Raw genomic sequence first — 11,549 nt, 5'->3', positions numbered from 1 at the left:
AATTTATGAAAAAATGTCAAATAATTTAAATTAATATGAAATTTTATAATTTTATAGAGTAAAGTATTATTTTAGTCTCTATTATTTGGATTAAGTCTTAATTTTGTTGCTAATGTTTGAAACGTTTTATTTTTTATCCAAATGTCTTATTTTGTCTTATTTTAATCTTTTGATCAAAGTTAATATTTTTTTTCTTCAAAATATTCCTTTTTCTTTCGTTCTCATGTTCTTCTCGATAAGAATAATAATCTTAATTGTTGTTGTCATAATTGTAGTTACAGTTACTTGAGAGTGAAATTGGCATAAAAATTAAAAAAATAAGAAAATAATGTAATAGAGAAAAATATTTTTTTAATAAATAGTTTTAGTTTTTACTAAAAGATAAATATGACAAAATAAAACGTTTCAGATTTAAAAACGAAATTATCACTTGACTAACGATATTTTTTCTTATGAAAAATACTAGGGGGTCAGTAACATTTGGGATTTATAGTCATCAAATAACTATTAATGAAGCTTTTAATAGTGTGAGATTAATGTGAGATTTCATCCAATGGTTCATTCTTTTTTTATGGTTACATGCTGACCAGAATTTGATAAAATTACTGAACCCTAAACTTTTCCTTTCCCTATTTTATAATACATTCTATAATGTATAAGTTTCGAATCTAATAATACATTTTGTAAGAGAAAAAAACAATTGTTCATAAAATATAGCATTTACTTAAATTAAAGCTTACAGCTATATCATATATAATTCTATCCGTAGAAGAAGGCATTGCATAAAGCAACAAACTTAAATGTAACAGAGAAAAAGAAGAGTGTGAAAAAAGAAAGGGAAGTGAATCAGGCAGATGAGATGCATTGAATTAAAGGGAGATAGATCATAGATGAGAGTTTAGAAATGGAATTGGCAAATTGATAAGTCCCATTATTGGAAGCACAATTCTGAAATATGAATGCAGGCTTATGGACAATGGTAGGAAAGGAAAGGGAGTGAGACTTGGCAAAATGGCAAGTCATTCACAGTGACAGAGACAGAGACAGAGACAGAGTGTGTGTGGGGCCTCTCTGATTATGTAATGTGCATTGTGCATGTCTTCCCTCTCTTAGCCCCTTCTTCTTCGTCCTTGTCCTCATTCAGTGAGTGCTGACAGCTTGAAAAGTGAAAACGCAATGCAATGCAAGCCTCTCCAACTGTTAAGACTTAAGAGAAGAGAAGAGAAGAGAGGAGAGGAGTCTTCATAAATGCAATGTAGCAGGGTTTGTCCCAATGCAATGCCTTGTCTGTTTTTTATGGTTTAACTTAATTAGTAAGGGGGACTTGTCACCTCTGCCAACATTCCTCACTATCTCCACCGTTCATTTTGTGACTAACCTACGTCATCATGCTTATTATTTATGTTTTTATATATTCTTCCCATAAAAAACTTATGAAAAATACCAGCAGACCAACCCTTGTTATTTAATTTAAAATTTAAAATATATAATATTGCTTAAATGTTGGATAAAAATAATAAATTTTAATGATAGTATATATTGCTCAAACTTATAACTTTTATAATGACCTATTCTCTAAAATAACTATGTGTTGGATCCATATGTTTTTAATTGATATCATATCTCACATAATTATATTAGAGTGTATTTGATTAATATTCATAGGGCAATTTTCTTAAATAAGTTGTTTGATTCTAATATTATCTAATTGTCCTAATTGTAAAATATTTAATTATATTTCGGTTTGATTTAATTATATATAATTTGCGGGATTCTAGAACGAATTACACATATAAACATAATTCGTGGCAGCCTAAAACATATTAAAGGATATAGAAAGTCAATAAGTCAACATAATTCGTTGGAAGCTGCAGTTAATTAAAAGAATATTATGCCTGAAGGTAATTTATTCGAGACTGCAATGAATTACTTGAGTATAGAAAAGCATAATTTGTTGCTCTCTATAACGAATTATAAGCATAGACTAAATAACTATTTCGGATTGAAAAATTATAACATAATTGAATTATTACTTAAATAACTATTTTTTTTAACTCCATTAAAAAATTGTGAATATTTCAATGACAATTTTTTAATTATTTTTATGTAAAAATTTTTGTTTTTGATCTTTGGATGATAAATTGTAGGGTTAGATTTTAATGTTATAAAAGTGTTGTTTTTATTTAAAATTTGGCCAAATAAATAAATCAAACTTTTATACAAAATATTTTCATAAAAAGATGTTTTTGATATCTTTATTTGAGTAGCTTCCTTAAAAAGTTATTCAACGTTCGAAAACTACCTTTATCATCCTCTTCAACTCTGAAACCTTTATCATTAACAACACTCAAACTACAGAAGCAAAATGCTCCAATCCCACTCTACCATTTTGCGCTCAATAGAAATGGTGCTCCATATCCAAACTCAATATTAGATTAACACAGAAATGGAATCGAGCACCTATCAAAATTCAGATCTAAGGTATATAAAAGAGCCAAAGCTTGATATGCATTCTAAATCATTGAACTAAGCATGCCTCGAAAATCTAGATCTAGATCAAGTAAGTGATGTTCGTGATCTGAATTCCTAAAGAACGTAGCTAGCTAGAAAATAGAAAAAAGAGAATGCATCTTCTTGAGAGAAGCAAACTAAAAGAGAGTGAGACCAAGTAAGACGATGAAGAAGAAAGGGCCCTAGACAGCCCAATTGTAGAGGGCCTTGCTGGGATCCTCACGGTAGGGGTTGGGGAAGACGGTGAGCTTGAGGTTGCTAATGATTCTGGAGAGATCGCGCTTGACAGTATCCCATACAGTCTCGGTGAGAGCGTTGGGGGCAGGGCCGAAGCCAGAGGCGGTGATTTTGGGGCGGGAAGAGAGGAGGGAGAGCATCGACGGAGGAAGAAGGAGGAGGAATGGGACGGGGAAGGAGTGTGGTTAGGGCTTGGGAGGGACGGGCTTAGGGAGAGGAAGGGGGAAGGAGAAATTGCAGATACAAAAAATGAGGGTGATGCAAAATTTTTTAAAACCACAACTTGGCAAGTGTACCGAATTGTATCGAGTAATATCACGGTGAATGAGCTATCGTTTCCACGAAGATTAAAGGACTAAACAACAATGATTAATTGATTATTCTAATTAGACAAATTAAGAAACAGAGGAATGAATGAAGAATTAAAGCAAATGTCTAAATAGAGGCAAATAACTAGCAAACAGTGAAGGAAAACAATGATGATGGGAATGTTAAGGTTTCAAAGATGTTAATTGTCTAGAAAAATAATTCATGTGTTCATTTATTTGAGGCATGTAGGGATCAATCGTAAAAAATCATAAATAATCAAATTCCAATTCCTTGATAATTCAATTTCTCTTTAACTCATATAATCGCTAATTCTTTAGTCAATTATTTAAGAAAAGAGGTAAAGTACAAATCTGATTTAGTTTCAAATAAGATTCAAGAATAGTCGTTAGGTTGAATTATATGTCGCTTATTCAAGTTAGTCTTAAACAATTGAAATTTACAAGAAAGAATGATTTTCAAAAGTTTTCTAATCCAAATTTTATGTTATTTATTCAAACTAGAGCAATTAAAAATCATAAAGTGTCACACACTCTTTGAAACACTATTCCTAGTTAAATAAAAAATTCGTGAGAAAGAGTTTTCAAGCTAATTCCAATACCACTTTTTCCAAAACAATATTTAGAATTCAAAATGGAGTTAGAATATTTTCCAACAATTCTAAATCTTTAAGAATGAAGAACAAAAACTCAATCGTGAAATAGATTAAAACATACACCTCAAATAAAGCAAAATACTTAGATTAATAATCCATAAAAAGATAAACAGAGCTCCTAACCTTAACAGAGGAAAATGGTTGCTCGTGGTGGAATCAAAATAGAATTCTAAAGTGTGATGTCAAAAACATTCGTCCCCTATTCGTGGACAGAGTCCTTCTTTGAAATCAAAAACTAAAACCTAAAATTTAAATTCAAAACTAAATCAAAATAAACTCAAATCTAATCAAATAAAATCTTTTTTTAATGACTCTTAACTAACTAGTGATTTTTCTTATAATTCAGGTTCAAAGCTTCATGATTCAATTCTTCAGTATCATGAACTTGGAGTGGTAATTGAGCTTGTCAACTTGGGCGTGTGGCACGCCCTTGTTGAAGAGGGATCGAAGGCGTGTGGAGCAACAAAGCAAGGAAGAGACATTGAAGAGCTCAAGCACTCCATAAGATCTTCAAGAGGAAGAACAAGCCGCCATCACTAAGGTGGACCCGTTCCTTAATTTCCTTGTTCTTTATTTTCTGTTTTTCGAATTTTTATGCTTTATGTTTATCTATGTTTGTGTCTTTATTACATGATCATTAGTGTCTTAGTGTCTATGCCTTAAAGTTATGAATGTCCTATAAATCCATCACCTTTCTTAAATAAAGAGTGTTTTAATTGAAAAGGAAAAGAAGTGCATGAATTTCAAATTTTAAAATAGATTAATTATTCTGATGTGGTGGCAATAATTCTTGTCTTCTGAATGAATGCTTGAACAGTGCATATTTTTGAATTTGTTGTTTATGAATGTTAAAATTGTTGGCTATTGAAAGAATGATGGAAAAAGGAGAAATTTTATTTGATAATCTGAAAAATCATAAAATTGATTCTTGAAGTAAGAAAAAGCAGTGAAAAGCTTGCATAAAAAAAAGTATATCCGAAAAAAAAAGAGAAAAAGAAAGAAAAAGAAAAAGCAAGCAGAAAAATCCAATAGCCCATTAAACCAAAAGGCAAGGGTGAAATAAAAAAGGATCCAAGGCTTTGAGCATCAGTGGATAGGAGGGCCCACAGGAATAAAATCCTGGCCTAAGCAGCTAAACCAAGCTGTCCCTAACCATGTGCTTGTGGCGTGAAGGTGTCAAGTGAAAACTTGAGACTGAGCGGTTAAAGTCGTGGTCCAAAAGCAAAAAGAGTGTGCTTAAGATCTCTGGACACCTCTAATTGGGGACTCTAGTGATGCCAGGGCATTTTGGCCAGTTTCACTGACCTTTTCTTTACTGTTTTTAGGATAGTTTCATGCATTTCCTTAGAAAATAAGCTACTTTTGGGTAGATATTCACTTACATCTTGATTCAAGCATACATTGTTCACTTTACATGATTTCATGAGGATTTTGCATGAATTTAATGACAAATTGGATGTTGTACTTCCCATGACTTGGATTAGAACTTTGATGCACTCTATTGCTTGATTTCAGGACAAAGGAAGCAAGGAAGAACCACGTTAGCAGCCACGTTAATCTAATTAACGTAACTCCTAACGTGGAATGGGAGTAACTTGCAAAGTTAATGAGAAAAGTAATTGCCAATAACGCTCTCGAAGCCATCATTGCCCACGTTAAGAGTCACGTTAACTAAGTTAACGTGAACTCTAACGTGGAGGAAAGGAAATGGAGCCAACGTTAGTGACACTTCCCTTTGTCACTAACGTTGGACCAAGCTCATAAGTGGCCACGTTAAGAGCCACGTTAACTTAGTTAACGTGGGCTCTAACGTTAAGAAGCAAGAGAGAAGCCAACGTTAGTGACATTCACCTTTGTCACTAACGTTGGCCAAGCCTCCATAAGCCACGTTAACTCCTACGTTAACTTAGTTAACGTGGAAGTTAACGTGAAGCAAGAATGTGATCGCCAACGTTAGTGACACCTAACATTGTCACTAACACTGGAATGAACCCACACAAGCCACTATGAGCCACGTTAACTCCCACGTTAACTTAGTTAACGTGAAAGCTAACGTGGATAAGGGAATGATGAGCCAACGTTAGTGACACTCAACTTTGTCACTAACGTTGGAGATGGCTAGCATGGCCACGTTAGAAGCCACACTAACCTAGTTAACGTGGACTCTAACGTGAGAAATAGGGGCATATTGGAACGTTAGTGACAAAGGTAAGTGTCACTAACGTTCTCGAAGGTTGGTAAGCCTACGTTAAAAGAGCCACGTTAACTAATTTAACGTGGACTCTAACGTAGGAAAGGGGGAGACTTCTCAACGTTATTGGGAAAGGTAAGTCTCAATAACGTGTGCGAAGGACAAAGAGGCAACGTTAGTAGCAACGTTTGTGCCACTAACGTTGGAGTTAATGTGGCTCTTACTTTGGTGAGGAACGTTAGTGAAAAAGGTGATTGTCACTAATGTTCTCAAACCCACATTTCCACTTAAACGTTAACACCACTAACATCCTGAGCTAAAGTCTCTGCCCACTTCACACTTTCTCTCTGCAAGTAAAACTAAGCCCAATGAAGAAGATAACTGCTTCAAACTCAAGATCCAAAGGCCCATACCCAAGACTTGAAGAGCCAACTAGAAGATCAGAAGAGTAGTATATATAGGAGTAGCTTTGAATTAAAATGAGAGTTGGAAATTATAGGGAGCCTCTTGGCATAGAATTACTCTCTGTATTTTACTTTCTCTGCACTTCTAGTTTCATCATGTATTCTCCATCTTTATTTTCATTTTCCAGAGCTATGAACAACTAAACCCCTTTCATTGGGTTAGGGAGCTCTGTTGTAATTTGATGGATCAATACTAGTTTTCATTATTCTCCTTCTATCTTTTCTCTTGATTTTACTTGAAAGCTTTTGATCTTCATCCAATTGGGTAGTTATCTTGGAAAAGAAGGTATTCAAACTTGGATCTCTTCTGAACCTTGAAAGAGGAATGAAGAGATCATGCTAGAAATGCTTTCTCATGCTGGACCAAATTGGGTTTGGATGGATATGTGACTATAATCCTCTCAACACTTGATTTGGGAAATGCATGTGGTATAATCAGTGACTATACTTCATCTCTTCTCATGAGCAATTGACCAAGGAATTGGCTATTGATCAAGATTTGAGAGATTGAATTACAAGGAATTGTAATTCGATCACTTAATATTGCCAAGGAGATCAATGAGTGCATTGATTGAGGAAGAGATGAAAATGAAATTGATCCGGAGAATGCAACATCTCCTGAGCCCAATGAACTCCCCATTTCTGATCTTACCCATTCTCTTTAATTTCTGTCATTTACTTTTATGAGCAATTACCCCATTCCCATTTAAGATTATGCAATTTACTTTCCGTCATCTACATTCAGCTCTTTATTTCTAGCATTTACTTTTCTGTTATTTATTTTTCCGCCATTTAATTTTCTGCAATTCTCAACTCAAATTCTGATTCGCTCAACTAGAACATTCCTCTAATTAAAGTTGCTTGATCAATCAATCCCTGTGGGATTCGACCTCACTCTATTGTGAGTTTTTACTTGACGACAAATTCGGTACACTTGCCGAAGGAAATTTGTTATGAGACAAGTTTTCCGTGCATCAAGTTTATGGCGCCGTTGCCGGGGATTGATTATGCATCAACAATGATTAAATTGGAAGATAACTAGATTGAGCATTTTTGTTTTGTTTGATTTAATTTTCTGTTTGAGTAATTTACTTTTAGTTCTGGTTAATTTCTTCCCTTCCTCCTACTTTTTCAATTTTCTTTGTTATTTACAATTCAGTTCACTAACCCACTAACTGTTTGATATATTGCATCACTCACACTAACAGTAACTCTAACAGAATACTTTCTACATTTATTTTCCTTGCTTGTGCTTTGTTGGTTGTATGACAGGGAGAAGAAGCGGGGCTTCAACTTCCTTTGATTCTGAACCTGAGAGAACCTTCTTTAGATTAAGGAGGGAAGCAAGAGGAAAAAGAGTGGTTGGTGCCGAGGAAGAGGAGGAATACTTTGAACCAAACATGGAAGAAAACATGAAAAACCATCATGAAGAAGAGGCTCACAACCATGGCGGGGGAGGTCGAGCAAATCATGCTGGGGAGGATAGAAGAGTTTTAGGCTCTTACATCAATCCAAACCCAGGAAACTGTGGAAGTAGCATTCAAATAGAGGAGTAATGGAGCTAAACAATGTAGATGCTCTGCTGGCCCAAAACAAGCTCATTACCCAGCAGCTGGCTGACCTCACCAAGAAGATGGAGAGGAACCAAGTAGCAGCAATTACTACTTCATCAACAACCCAAGAAGGAGTGAATGAAGAAGCAGAGGGTAGTCAGGAGCAAGCCAACTACATTGAAAATTCACCTAGGAAAAACCATGATCCATACTCTAAGACCTATAACCCTGGATGGAGGAATCACCCAAACTTTGGGTGGGGAAATCAACAAGACCAAGGCCTTGATCAAAGACACCCAAATCCCAACAATGCAGCCCATCAACATTTCACATCTAGACCATCTCAACACCCCCATAACAACACCTCTCCACATTCATATCAAAACCAAAATAACTTACCTCATCCATCCACCTCTAATCCCAATCTACCATCATTTGATGACAGACTCTCAAGAATTGAGAATCTACTTGAAGGCATAGGCAAAGAGATTCAAGACAACAAGGCATTCAAGGAGGAAGTGCGAGCCAATTTCAAGAACCAGGGAGACACAATCAAGAGGTTGGAATCCCAAGTGGGGTATCTCTCTGAGCAGATTCCCAAACCTACAGATGGATTCTCAAGTGACACAGAGAAGAATCCGAGAGGTGAAACAAAGAAAGTAAGATGGGAAGATTGCAAGATGGTCACTATAAGTGATAAGGAGACTGAGGATAAGCCAAACAAGTCGGCAGAACAACCTGGAGATACCTCAACAGAGAAGGAGGAAAAAGATCACCAAGAACCAGAACTCTCACAACAGGAGCTGCTGAGACTTTATGCACCCTTTTCCCAACGACTCAATGGTGCTGTTGAGAAGAGAATATACTCAAGATTTCTTGACTTGTTTGCATCTCTGCATGTCAACATACCATTCATCAAGACCATCCAACAAATGCCTGCATATATCAAATACATGAAGGAACTGCTCCCTAGGAAAAGCTCACTCAAAGGAGGCCAAACTATAGTAATGAACAAGGAGTGCAGTGCCCTCATTCAAACCTACAAAAAGAAAAGATCCAGGGAGTTTTCATGTCCCCTGTGCCATAGGAGAAACAATGTTTGATAAAGCACTCTGCGATTTGGGAGCAAGCATCAACTTAATGCCCTTATCCCTGGTGAAGAGGCTGCAGATCAATGAGATAATGCCCACAGATGTAGTCATCAGGCTAGCAGACAAAACTCAAAAACAAGCAATAGGAGTGGTGGAAAATATGTTGGTAAAGGTTGGGAAATACTTCCTTCCTATAGACTTTGTCATCCTGGACATGGAAGAGAGTCACACCCACCCAATCATATTGGGAAGACCATTCCTAGCTACAGCCAGAGCACTCATAGATGTGGAGCGAAGGGAGCTAATATTGAGGATCCATGATGAACGACTCAGTTTTAATGTCTTCAAACTCTCACAAGAAGCAGACCAAGAGAACAAAGAACCAAGCAAAGATCATAATGAGATACTGAAAGAGGAAGCAAGCACTGAAGCACAACCAGCCCAGCTGGGAAAGCCCTTGCTTGATGAACAAGGAAATAAGCAGTTGTCACAGCTCAAGGAAAAGCTGGAGGAACCTAAACCACCAGAGACATGTGAAGACAACAACAAAATTCCCTTAGAAGAAGAAGTCACAAAGAGCAAGGCAACATCAAAAGGAACAAAGAAGAAGGTACCAAGGAGGTAGAGGAACAAGAAGATCCCTACCGAGGACTTCTCTCCAGGGGATAAAGTGATCTCAGCTTACTTCCCAGATATCCCCCCTGATCTCCCCACTGTACCATCTCAGTTACCTAAGGTCTTCACTATCAACAGAGTTCTCTCCTTGGAACATGTAGAGATCATTGATATAACCAATGGATATAAGTCCAAGGCAAGAGGGGAGGACTTGAAGCATTATCAATCTCCCTGATGAAGGAGAAACGTCAAGCTAGTGACGGTAAAAGAGCGCTCTGTTGGGAGGAAACCCAACCTCAGGTAGTTTCCTTTTCATTTTTATTTCAATAAAGTTCACAAGTTGTTTCCCCTGTATTGCGAGAAGCTAAGTTTGGTGTTCACACACCAAATTAAGTTCATAAGTCACAAGCATACATGCAAGCTAACTGTTTCTCGAGTGCTTTGGGAACAAGCAACTTCCAATAACTTTGCAGGAATCTTTATGAGGAAATGGTGCACCTTCACCCAAGGAAGTGAGGTAGCAAAGACCAGGATGATGACAAAAAGAGGGCAACTAGAAACCATCACCTGAAGGTTGTATTGTCACTTAATTCCATGTACTTAGAATGTTGAAAATTGGAAGTCCGAATGCACTTTTGATTAATAGTTACTCGTTAGTTGGAACCCTTTTAAATTCTGTCTTTTAAGCTTTTTGTTGAATAGGTCTATGCTTGCTGGTCTTTATGTCACTGCATCCTTACTTTGCTCACTTGTATGCTTGTCTCTTTGAATCAAATGAAAAGAGAATGAGTGTTTTGCAAAAGACCAGAGTGGAGTTCATACTACGGAGTAAGTTCCTTAGTTTGTGGTGCAGTCATAAGTTAGCTAAGTTGGTTCAACCACAAGGTGGGAAGACAACTATCTGTCATGAATACTATGCTTTGAACACACCCCATGAGACTAACTAAATAACAAGATCCTAATAAGAAAAAGGGGAAAAGAAAAATGAAAGTGGAAAAAAAATGAATAAAAGAAAAAGAGTAAGCAATAAGGCTAGGCACCAATGGTTTTAATCTTGAGGCATGTGTCTGTGGTGTTCCTGTGTGAGGGATTTACTTGGATGAATAAGCTCTTAGGGGTTCCTTATCACTTGGTAACTTGGGTTAACTAACTCGGGATTATCAGCTGAAAGTCCACTATCAAGAGTAACCCTCACTACAGAGCATTTAGTAACACAAAGAGGTGCTGGACACCAAGGTCTCAAGAAAAGAAAATAAATAAACCATATGCCTGTGGTGTGTATGTATGGGGAGAGACTTGAGGAAGTAAGTCCTTAGGGGTGCTTCAACACCTAGCACCTTGAACCAACTGGTTCGGGAGTGTTGGCTGAAAGCTTATTTTAAAGAGTTGCCCCCTTACAGAGCACTTAGCTTAAGAACACAAATAAGCCCTGAAATGACAACAAAAGGATCAATGAATAAAAGTCTCATGGGATGCAATCACAGAGAGTATTCTAGGACATGATAAAGGTTTGAAAGCCAGTAAAGGAATTAATCTAAGTTGCTATGCATGAAACCACCATAAAGCAGGGACATGACCTCCACAAGAATAACTCATTTCTCTTGGCATTCCATTCATCATTCTCTTGTTCCAGTACTTGCTTAGGGACAAGCAAGCTTTAAGTTTAGTGTTGTGATGCCAGGGCATTTTGGCCAGTTTTACTGACCTTTTCTTTATTGTTTTTAGGGTAGTTTCATGCATTTCCTTAGAAAATAAGCTAGTTTTGGTAGATATTCACTTACATCTTGATTCAAGCATACATTGTGCACTTTACATGATTTCATGAGGATTTTGCATGAATTTAATGACAAATTGGATGTTGTACTTCCCATGACTTGGACTAGAACTTTGATGCACTCTATTGCT

Source organism: Arachis ipaensis, chromosome B04 (assembly GCF_000816755.2).
Source record: "Arachis ipaensis cultivar K30076 chromosome B04, Araip1.1, whole genome shotgun sequence".
Taxonomy (NCBI): Eukaryota; Viridiplantae; Streptophyta; class Magnoliopsida; order Fabales; family Fabaceae; genus Arachis; species Arachis ipaensis.
This window is presented reverse-complemented; position numbering follows the sequence as displayed.